The 12,327-nt window shown below is 37.6% G+C and overlaps 1 long non-coding RNA gene across 1 annotated transcript; it reads left to right on the top strand.

The window, feature by feature from the left end:
• The first annotated feature begins 8,480 nt into the window (after positions 1-8,480).
• Positions 8,481-11,500, top strand: LOC118408749. The gene is made up of 2 exons (XR_004830350.1): positions 8,481-8,607; positions 9,756-11,500. It is a non-coding gene; the product is annotated as an uncharacterized LOC118408749 (long non-coding RNA).
• Positions 11,501-12,327: the final 827 nt, after the last annotated feature.

The raw sequence follows: 12,327 nt of genomic DNA, 5'->3' as shown, positions 1-12,327 counted from the left end.
TATAATTGTATGTTTGACATGTTGCCTACATGTTGTGGGCATTTCACCATTTCTACATCAGTTACATTTCAGGAAACTGTGCCCCTGTACTTTTGTTGTGCTTATTCAAGTATTTGATTCTCTCTTCACTATCTCTGCCGTGCAGCCCACCGAAGCTGCCACAGTAAGCCTTCGTCATTTGTACAGTAAATTGCTCCAACTGTTAAACAATATCAAAGTGTAAAGAAATGAAACAAGGTATGGCAGAAGCAATACCACTTTGGTGAAACCCCAAAGCACCGAAGTTGTTATTTAACTAAGGCGTAGTGATCCCACAATCTCTTCAATTAGTACAATGTAATTCTGTTCAATTATCAAGTTCACAGTGCATGAATGTTCTCTTTCTTTCCTTAAGTACTGACATATTAAATCTGCCTTACACTTGGAATAATCGTTGAAACGGACAACTAGTACGGTATTGTACAGAGAAAGGCAGACTACTATGTCTTCCAAACTCAGTATGTATGGTACGCACTGCTTGATCCCCTTCTTGGACCACTGCACAGCTAAACCCTTACAACTGTATTGTCTGACACCACTTTATCTCTGACAAAAGGTTCTTGCCAGGCAACAGGATGAATGTAAGATGAGGAAAGTAGAGAAGTACATGCATGTACATTGTATACTTGTATGTGATTGCATTGAATATTCAAACTCTAGAAACATGAATGAAATGACACTAGCTGTCCTGGCATATTCAATGAAATAAAAGAAAGGGCTTTAAAGTTAACATCAAGCTTAGAGTTCTTTTCATCTCTCAATGGGGCAAACTTTGATACGGTAGAGCTGTGTAGGATGCAGGCCCTGTCCTTTCTTGTCATTACTGTGTTTTACTGATGGTTGTTTGCCCCATGCCCGTTAGGGAGTTATAAATCTGGTACCTTGTCCTGATGGAGATGATGCATGAGAAAACTTATTGTGTCTTGTCATGCACTGTACACTGTATTCACTAGTCTGCCACAGTGGACAACCAGGAAGAGACAAAACTGTATCCTAAGGCTTGTAACAAGTAGATCCTTCTGAGGAATGTCATTTTTTTTTCTCTTCATACAAGTATTGTAATGATATATCATAGCAAAAAAACAAACTTAACATCATTTTTAAATTGTATTGCCTCCCTCTGTGAAAACAGAGGTAATGCTTTTAGTCCATGTATATGTCTTTAGCAGTTATTTGAACATTGTGGTCGAAGAGTAAAATGTTGTGAGGCAGACAATGGTATAATCTGAGACTGGCACAATGGGAAAGTTGGTTTGGCTCAGTTCCAAAGTTGGTCCTGCAAGCTGGTGATGAGAACTTCTGGCTTGTCTTGGCTCGACACACAAGGCTGGTCCTGCATGCTGACAAGAATACATGACATAATGTAGTAAAATGCTAAACTTTCTTCCTTTTAACAAAGCTATACATGAATCAAATTTTCAATGACCACTGTTGCCTTATTCAGGATAAATTCCTGGCACATTTGAATGATTATGCATCATATAGACAGAACAATTTGGACAGAATTAGCAAGAAATTCTCAATACTGAATAAAATAAAAAATTTGCAAAAAAAGGGGTATTGGATCTTAAATTTCTTAAACATGTACTGTACATTGTATGTCTGTGACAAGAAGCTCTATTATGATCTTATACCAGTATAACTTAAATTAAAGGCTATCAATGACACATAAGGTCAACTCAAACTTTAGGAAAAATTTGAATCTTGGTCTGATATCATTAATGGTCAAGTTAGGCATTCAATCATAATTTAGGACTTCCAATCATTTCAAATATGTCCTGACAGTGACCCTTTATCCAGAAGATGGGGTATCATGTTCAACTGTACAGTTCATTTATATGTATAGTATAAGGTTTGATCTGATAAGCTTTGCAAAAAGTGGCCACAAAGGGAATACCATCATTTCTATTGAGCTTTTTGTCAAGCCTGGGGTTAAAGAGTAAGTGTCTCAATGTTTTTATAGTCAAGATGCAGGCGGTAACAATCCCTCATCAACATGATTCCACTCGCCTCAAAGACAATAATATCTGACTAGAACAGAAGAAGTTGGTCCAGCCAAGTCCACATGTATCACTGTTCATACTTCAGCAGTGCACATTCGTCTCCAGAGAATACCTCTACAGTTACTGCACAATAATAGTGAACTGGGAAAGGACCTAGTATATTCTCATGGTTATTACTGTACAGAAGATATTGGAGATGAGTTTCAAGGGAGCAGTAAAGTAGATGTAAAGCCAGAGGTTTCCTTGCTTAAATGTCCATCAAAAGAACCAGTGTTTGTGGTAGTGTTGGCAGTATTGTACCACATGGTATTAAAAGTTACAAGATGAATGTAGGATTGATTGGTTGCTTGTATTAATTCTGTTATCACAAGAAAGAATACTGAATAAATCCTCCAGCCACCATTGTTTTACAAAATGTTTAAGAAAATGTTTGTTTTGTCAAAGGTCCAGGTGAAACCTTAATTGTAGGCCCTTCAAAGTGAATTTTACCTGTAACACTAAGAAGGCAGCATTTTTGTAAAAAAAAAAGTAGTCTAAGAAATGTATTCCCTCTAGCCTTACAATCTACTGTTTGCACACGATGCTATACCACTAGCTTTGCCTTAAGGTCTCATTGATGTATTACTCCGCGAGTGGGTACCCTAAAAGAGATCCGAGCCAAAAATGAACGGCTGCACGGACGCATGTTTTTAGCGGTGAGAAATTCCCTTTTAGCCAGCGGAACTGATCTCAAAAGTTAGATTGGTGAAAGCTTATTTGTAACTGAAGAAATTAGCAGGTAAAGTTTTGCAGCCGCGCGCTAGGTCGGAGGTACACAGTCGTGGGTTCTGAGTGGTGCGGTTGTACACTAGCAGCGAAAAAGTGCCTCTTGTGGGGATTGACTAATCGTAGTTTGTAATTGCTATAAAAAAAGTTCCTACGTATAGTTTACGTTGGCAATTTTTTCCCACGATATAGGGTAAATGTGCTCGACGTAGAATGAAAAATCTGCTGAAATTTCACGTAGCTTCATTATAAACGCGCCCATTTAAACCACGAATTATAACATAGAAGTCTATGGGAAGAAGAAACTCATCAATGAGACCTTTAATAAAAATGAAAAATATTCATGAAAAATCAAGGAATAGCACTGGAGCAAAAATTTGAAAAGGATTTATAACCGGGCGCCACCCCGCATTTTTTGGCTGCAGATTACGCCGTGTACCTATTTCCGTTACCATGGTAACGGACGGGTCTACATTTCCAAGGGGCGTTACTATTGTTATTTTTCTTGTATCAACCTCTACTGGATATAGAAGCCATTTGAAAGAGGACTAAGGTTCTAAAGCTATCTTTCTTGATGCAAACTACATCCAAGTTATTTTTTGCATTCGCCGCCCTCTCTCGAACGCCCCTCCAACACCCCCGCCTCAAACCCCGGGCTAGGCGACACCTATCATAGACCAATCAGAAAGGCTCAGTTCAGCTTGCCCGCCTCTGGTATAAGGGAGCTTGAAACGTAGCTAACATCAATTTCTAGTCGTTAAGCTCTGTTTTGACTTTATGAGCTATAGTACCTTCACCCGATCCTTATCAAACCGTTTCATTCTACGTAGAAAGATCCGGATGAATCTCGTCGTGCCTGTCGTGCTGATATCCTTTACACGACTATTCTCTGAGATATGTTCCAACTAAACAAAGACAAAGTCACAAATAGAACACTACTCAGTCAAACTCATACACAGACTGATCTAATGAGTCTTTGCGACACGTCAAAAGCGTCAGTCTCGACGCCTTTGCACTTTGTCCAACATTGCCCTTTGTCCGCCGCTAGGTGGCGCTTTCATGCCTATCATGATCTCGTACTTAACTTCCTCCCAGAGGCTAATTCATTAATGTAAGACACCCAAACTTTCAGAGATGATGAAGAAAACGACATTCTTTCTTTTGATTGATTTTTTCAATAATACATTAAAGTTAAGGTCTCATTGATGTATTACTCCGCGAGTGGGTACCCTAAAAGAGATCCGAGCCAAAAATGAACGGCTGCACGGACGCATGTTTTTAGCGGTGAGAAATTCCCTTTTAGCCAGCGGAACTGATCTCAAAAGTTAGATTGGTGAAAGCTTATTTGTAACTGAAGAAATTAGCAGGTAAAGTTTTGCAGCCGCGCGCTAGGTCGGAGGTACACAGTCGTGGGTTCTGAGTGGTGCGGTTGTACACTAGCAGCGAAAAAGTGCCTTTTGTGGGGATTGACTAATCGTAGTTTGTAATTGCTATAAAAAAGTTCCTACGTATAGTTTACGTTGGCAATTTTTTCCCACGATATAGGGTAAATGTGCTCGACATAGAATGAAAAATCTGCTGAAATTTCACGTAGCTTCATTATAAACGCGCCCATTTAAACCACGAATTATAACATAGAAGTCTATGGGAAGAAGAAACTCATCAATGAGACCTTAATAGTATTGTGTGTAATTAAGAAAAAACAATTGGAAAGGCAACATTTTCAACCTGCACCTCCCAATAGTGCAATATTTGTAATCTCCAAGCAGATCCTACGGTAGCATAAGATAGTATCAAAAGCTGGCAGAGGAGTGTAGCCAGCATAGGAGTGTGTTTGGCTACATGGCAAATGTACACCTCTTGGCTGACTACACTCCTTGGCCAGTTTGGTACTATCTTATGCCATTGTAGGATCTGCTTTTGTTCTTCCCCTATGTTAAATGTGTAAGGAAGTTGCCCAGCGCATGTGGGATATAATGTGTATTACTCTTGCAGGTTTTACATGCAGTCCATTCCTCCATCCTAAATCAGGTGCCAGATATATTACACATAACTCCCTTTCACAGGAAATATCATGACTGATTCTTGCAGTATTCCTTACTGGCTTTGACAAACGTTCTTGTAGCTAATGGCAAGATAGTAAATAAGTCACGCCGAATAATGAGGACATAGTAATTATACTTTTATACATTGTAGCTGAATTGCTATCCTTAATGAAGCCTTTCCTCCTCACACCATTAGTTTAAACTGTTCTAAGCACATTGTTCTGATTGATTGTCCACTGGGGGTCATAAAGACATCAATATGATACATTTAATGGCTGGGTTATGGCCTAATCTGTCAGAAGTTAAGCACAGTTTGGAGATGTGTTCCTAACAATCAATGTGGTGTGTTATTGGGAAGAGTCCAGGCTTACATGGATCATGTTTGGGTAGTTAAACTGATAGTGATGATGCATGGCACACACTGTTACCAGGGGTCAGCCTTGAGCTACGTGTCTGCTTAATGAAAGAGTGTGCAAGGCTTTTACTGCCTTTTCCAATTACTGGTGTGATACTGTGTGCAACAGGGATGGAAGCCTGCTCAAAAATGTCAGTAGTTATAAATGTATGTCACAAACATGTCATTGACTGGATTTGGCATAATACATGACTGCAATTATAACTGCAACCACAAAGATGGATGTCTTTAAGTTAGTATTCGTTTGTCTCTTGATCCTAGATCTGTTGAAGAATCATCCAAAAACTCTGGAAATGCTCAGTTTACTACAGATTTTCATGATCTATATGTAAAAGCTAAATTGAATGTCACATTGACCATACAGACACATTCATTACAGTAACTATGCACATTTCATAGCAGGAAATTCAGATAATCTATTTTTTAGGCATTTCACATCAAAAGTGGATGCTGGTCTGAGAGCAGTGCATCCCAAAAATCTGATCACTTCTTCCTTTGGGCTAGCTAATTAAGTAATTCTAGGCTAAAGACTATAGACCTTTTAACTGTAAATCATAGAAATCCAGTCATAACATCTTGACTCCTCCTGTTTATAAACTTAAACATCATGACTCAATGCAGTCTGACAAATGTAATACTAGTAGAACCATTAGGCACAACTTGGAAATCATTGGTACATAGCGAATGTGGTGGCTTTATGAAACTGAGACTGAGATCCTCTAGGGAACTGTATTATTCAACATCATTTAATCTACTATAAAAGGAAGGCATGATTCCAGCAGGAAGGTCAGTTTGGGGCTTTAAGAAAGAGTTCAGACCACCATGAAACACTCAAAGATATTTTGTAAAAGTTATGTCTTTTTCAGTTTCATATTCCATGCATGCTGATGTTTATGTTTAACCTTTGTGCACCTGCCAAAAGTATATATCTCCCATGGTTATATACCACTTTGCTGTAGTTGTACACAGCAAATAGCATTTTTTTCTGGGCGGAACTACACTGGCATGGATGTTCTTGTTTGTAGTACTGATATTTTGCAAATGTTTATTCATCTGGTCAAAAGTGCTGAGTAGTTATGCAAGGGATTATGGGTTTGGAACTAAGACTTGCAAAGTCCTTATTGCTAGTTGGGTCGACTCATGTTCATCTTTGATTTCTTGTTGAATTGCTGTGAACAGACAGATCTCCCATGCATATGGTGGCTGGTTTGTGACAAACCCATCCTACCACCGACAATTAGGACGGAACGACCACGGATTCATGACATCCCATGGGAACTGGACCTAATTATTCTGCCCCTAAATAACATGCAAAGTTAATAAGTATCGGTGTTATTGCAGCATCCGAGTACATTTATGTCAGTTTGATGTGCAGTGTAATCAGACAGTGCAGGAAAAATGGCATCATGGTGGGTTGTGAAAAAGGGCAGATTTGCCATTTTGATAATTACAGTATGCAGTGATGTATACAGCCACAAATTGGGGGAGCATAATTTCATAGTGGTTAGAAAGGTCAGAACCTTCAAACAAGAAAAAATGTCAGTGTTGATAATTAGATGACACAATAATTGTACCTTTCAGCTTGTTGCGTGTGCATGTACATGTACATACATTGTGTGACACAGTTATGTCTAATTGGTCTAACTGAACAATGAGACTTAAAGCAAAGACAATATTAAACAATAATGATATTAGATATGTATTCAATTTATATCCTATACATAACATTTAGTTCTTACAAGCTGGTCGGAATTTTTGTGTACATGTCAAGAATGTTGAAGAAATGATTGAGTTTGGCTTAGGAATGCAATACATTATTACTGTAACTGTTGCAGTAACACTTCTTACTTCCACAAACTTTAAGTCGGTCATCACCTGTACAGACATCTTCTGTATATGTTGTACATTCAGAAGCAGATTGATTATGCCTGATGTCCCAGCCAAACCATTACTATTACAACAAGAGTTCGTAGACCTATATCTCCATGAAATAGTTCGATTATGTAAATGACTTCCACATTTGCATAATATATGCTTCGTTATGTACACCTGTAAGTAACCTATGCTGGTCACTATGTTGATTGTCCAATCATTTACCACATCATTGAATTTTGGCATTTTACATTGATTATGCAAATTAGGGACTTATTTGCATAATTGGTATCTGCTAATGTTCCACCTGCCACAAACAACATATATTACATGTATTTGAGTTCTATAAAGGAAACACTACAAATACAGATATTTCCTGATTAAATATGCAAATTAAGTGTCAGTTTGCATAATTTGCACTTTCTGATGTGCATCTCTGTCTAAGCTACATGTACCTACATACCAAATATCATGTAAATGTGCTGTTCCCTTCTTCAGTTATCCTCCTTAGAAGATTTTGACTAAAATGCCCCTGCAGTTCCAGAGCAACCTGGCCAAAATATATACCACATATTCCTTATGTCACAAGCTATCTGCCATCCAAAAATCAAGACCATAGCACATGCAGTTCAAAAGATCCAGAAAATGAATTTGTGCTGCAGTACTAAGGTCACATACCAGGGGGCCCAAAATTGACCTTGACCTTTGTCTTCCCAACACCTACTTACGTACCGAATATCATTGTAACCCATCGAGAGGTTCTTGTTGCTCATTACAATAATCCGGACACACAGACAGACACACACACACACATACACACACACACACACAGACACACCCAAAACTACATCTCCATTTTTCATGGAGATAATGATCTTTTTCTGCCTGTGCATCTGTTAGTGATATCTGCTATTTGCCTAGCTGCCATATTCAAAGATTCTTTGGCTCAGTAGAATTTTTGATCATGTGTATATAGGAATAGTCTACTAGTACCTAGCCTTTTCACTGTTTCTGACATGGTGGAAATAATCTTTCTACCTTGTCGTACCAATGATACAAATCTCTCTGTAATATTCACTGGGCTGAAAGCACCATTTTCTTGCCTTGGTCTCTTGCATCAAATTTCCAATGTGTTAAACATACCTTATGTATTAACACAGCTTGTGGCTTTGCTACAGACACATTATTTCCCAATTGGCAATGCGCTAAAGCTCCTCAGGAAAGATAGAGTCAAAAGATCAGCAAGACTTACTAGGTAAATGCTTTCATAGAGTTGCAGTCTTGCGTTTATCCACAGGTAGACTTATCCGTATCCCCCTAAGTACTGTCCTACTTTCTTCTTGCCATGACTTATCTTCCATCACTGCTGAAACCTGTTGTTACAGATACCATAGAGGCGAATGTAGAGAAAGCCTACGGCAATGTGGAATCAGGGAACAAACAGCTGGAGAAGGCCAGCCAATATCAGGTAAAGTCTGCTAAGTTTACACCTACTTCTCACGTCATAGAGGCTGCGACCAATGAGCAATTCAGCAAGAAAAGATTTGATAGATCACTCAACAAATTTCATAGACAAAGAACAATTGTTTTGCACTTTGCATATTTTGTACTCATGTAAATCGTACATTCTTACATTATATTCCAATTATGAAACAGTCTTACAATTCATTTGCTCTTTGAAAGGGGGACGTACCAATCTTATCGCATCCTTATCACATCCTTACAGACTCTGACTTCTATCAGACTTCCTTGAATTTCACATCCCCATCCTCATCAGTTCTGGGTGTTGGTAATTTCCAGGAGGATGTAGACACATCAGTTAGTGGCCCTTATCAAACTAATATGTGTGTGTGAAATGGTTCCTTACCTGATGATGATACCAGTTGTGTCAACATGGAAAGTCTCACTGGATTAAAATCACTGCCATCTCCATATATTATTGTTAGTGTTTGGATTGCTGAAAAAAAATGGAGAATGCTGTGCTATTCATATCACCAGAGTCTGTAACTTATTCAACATAGTCTGTAACTTATTGCAAAGTAAAACTTGTGCCCAGCCCTGTTGTTTGACGTATGCTTGCCCAGAGGGAGTAAGGTCATAGTGCTAAGCTTGTGTGTTGAAATATTTGGAAAATTGCTTTATTGACAAGAGCCTATTTGTCATTCCGACGGGGGATATATACATGTGTGCCATTTGGCATCTGTCACTGACTAGAAATGAAATAGCAACATATTTCTAGAGCCGCCAGATATTTCTGCATGTTCAGACAGAAATCTACAACTCCTGCTCTTTCTGTTTGACAAATTTACTAATTTAAAAGGTAATTATACACATGAATGGCCAGCAAATATGACTAAAATCAGTCATTGGCTGTAGTGAAAGGTCACAGTGACGTATCATGCCAAGTTTACTCAGCACTGCTGTTACAAAATAATACCTCAGGCATGCTGGAAATGCCAAAAGTGCACAAGGCATAAACTAGACATTCCTGAGTTAAATGAAGAAGCCATAATAATGGCAGAGCATAAAGATTGACATTTTTCATCACCTTAATAATGATATTTTTTTAACTTAATATATTCATGCAGTTTAAATGTTGTTGTTTTTTTCTCGTAGAAAAAGGCAAGAAAGAAGATGTGCTGTCTGTTGGTGGTGCTGCTTGTTGTGGGGGGCATCATTGCTCTTATTGTTTACCTGTCCGTCAAGAACTAGGTGGCACATCCAAATGGCATGGCATGTATGCTGTGGACATATAGACTATTCTTCAGGGGACAAAACAAGTATAAGAGGATTTAGAAACATGGAAAATGCACATGAAAAATTTATATAATTGTACTATATAGCAAGAAATACAAAGTGTTAAGTTCTCCACGATATTACCATGTTACCATGCTCACTGTTTCTCTCTATTATGTATACTGAAGAGTGAAGACAGACTCTGCTAAAAGTTAGATTTTGCATGTTTCATTTTGTTATTTGAATTACTGGTCCTTACCCCAGTCCTTCTCATAATGTAAATAGAAAATGAAAACCAGTTATCATATTCATGCAAACTATGAATGTCAAGTATCCTGGCCCTATAGTATAAGGTTGTTGACATTGGTTTGTTGTAAAGTTGCTTAATGGTAAATGATTAGCTATGATAGGTTATGTTCGAAATGCTGCAGAAAAAATGAAGTGTGGTAAAAAAAATTTGATATGAGATTTTAGATTTTTTTCCCTACAATCCATTCAGTTTAATCTTGTATGAGCTTTCCCAATCCAAACTCTGTGTTAATAGTGCAGAATATGATTTCATATGAAGGATAATTATGACAGTGTGTGAAATGGAAATATGAATTATTCTTTGTGATACATCTTTTGATGTGAAACTTTTGCTGTGGTGATATGCACTGCAAATCATGATAATTGATATTTGTTTTCAATTTATTACTAAGTGTTGTACCAAATTGCTTCAAATGTAATATGATATATAAGAAAAACCTTTTTCCTCCTCCCATGAAATACCTGGTAAAATCACAGCAAAAGTAAATGAATTCACAGTAGTTCTTGCTATCAGACATTCAATACTTTTGGCTGGATGTCAGCCAAGGCCATTTTTCCAAACTTGATATGTAAGACAAATCTGTCTTATTTTAGTCAATAAAGTTTCTTCAAGTAGCCAATTTATACTCAGTACCATCAGACGACCTTTTGCTGCTGACAGCTTTGGCAGGAGTGCCGTGTTATGACACTGACAAATCATTGCCATGCTGTATTGCATTATTTTTCTTTGAAGAATGTGTTATATATATCTGGCATCATACCTTTTTGTTCCAACATTGTACAAAACAATGTAACAGTACATGGAAATCAAGGAGTAGTCGTGAAAATAGGCAAGTATATTCTATGGATGGCAATGCCAAGCAGGCTTCAAATCTAATGCAAGCATTATGAAAAAAGGATGAAAGAAAGGTTGTAAATTTACAACTTCAAACTAGAGACAATTTGAGGTGACGAAACATGGTATCATACCCAATAAGTCTTTGGTTCCTGCTTAGTGTAGAAAGTGACACTAGTGTGATAGCCTTTTATCACTTACCAACTACATTGTACATGTACGCTCAAGGTTACCACTATGATTGTAAGTACTGTACAAAACACACAAGGCATCGCAGGAGGGGATCAATTTTTAAAAAATTTCAAACCAAGTAAAAGTCACTGCACGATCTGATCTATAAGATGCACTTACTGTGGTCATAGGTGCACAAAAATGAAGACAAGACTTCCTGCTGAAAATGCCTTGTAAAGTAACCTTGAAACTGGAGCCCCTAAAGTGACACATCAACAGAAGCGATCAATATAATAGACCTATCCATTTTCCTGATGGCTAATTTATTCAATCTTTCAGACCCAGTGGATTTTACTAGAAAACATCTTGTGTTTCTACATCAGTGCTTTTTACATCATTTACGTATGAAAGCTGTCAGGGAGAGGGCATTAAATTGACCTGTGTTTTATAGGTGTCGTAATATCACACTGTGCATTTAATGACGATATCATATGAAGGAATGCTTAGTTTAATATGAATTGTTCACGCTATGCATATTGGGACCATACCTGTTCAAGGCCAACATTTTCCACTCGGATGGTCGTAACTGCTATGTCTTAAAACGAGGAGGGACACATTTATGCATGCAGATGAGTATTAAAACATTATATGGTTCTACTGCTGATAGTGGTGTATGTAGCTTCAGTTGCTCCCATGCTATGATCATGATGAACTGTTTAGTACATGTGTATGTTGGTCATATTTTTTAGTCATTGATAAATTGATAGCCAGATTGATTTGCCCCTCAGAGTTTTTATCAATTTCCTGTATCTTGCCAGACAATACATGTAGTACTATCATAATGATAGAGCGATCATAGTACTTAAAATATTGATTCGAAATAAATATCCCCTAGTATTCTTACAAAATGTTCCATATATATATAACGTTATATATAAAGGAAGACATTTTCAAATCTAGAGAAACCTTTCTTGTTAATAAGCAATGCACTAGACTGGTGTTCTACAATGTCCCTCAATATCCTGGTATTGAATAATGTCATAAATACAGTGAATCTGTTATGATAATGCATTTGTATAAAATGTAAGTAGAATCGTTTTATACATCTAGACCCTCATGCTGATCTGAGCCCAATGA

This window comes from Branchiostoma floridae, unplaced genomic scaffold (genome assembly GCF_000003815.2).
Source record: "Branchiostoma floridae strain S238N-H82 unplaced genomic scaffold, Bfl_VNyyK Sc7u5tJ_378, whole genome shotgun sequence".
In the NCBI taxonomy this organism is placed as follows: domain Eukaryota; kingdom Metazoa; phylum Chordata; class Leptocardii; order Amphioxiformes; family Branchiostomatidae; genus Branchiostoma; species Branchiostoma floridae.
The sequence above is the reverse complement of the archived record's forward strand: the minus strand, read 5'-3'. Positions and strand labels throughout refer to the sequence as shown.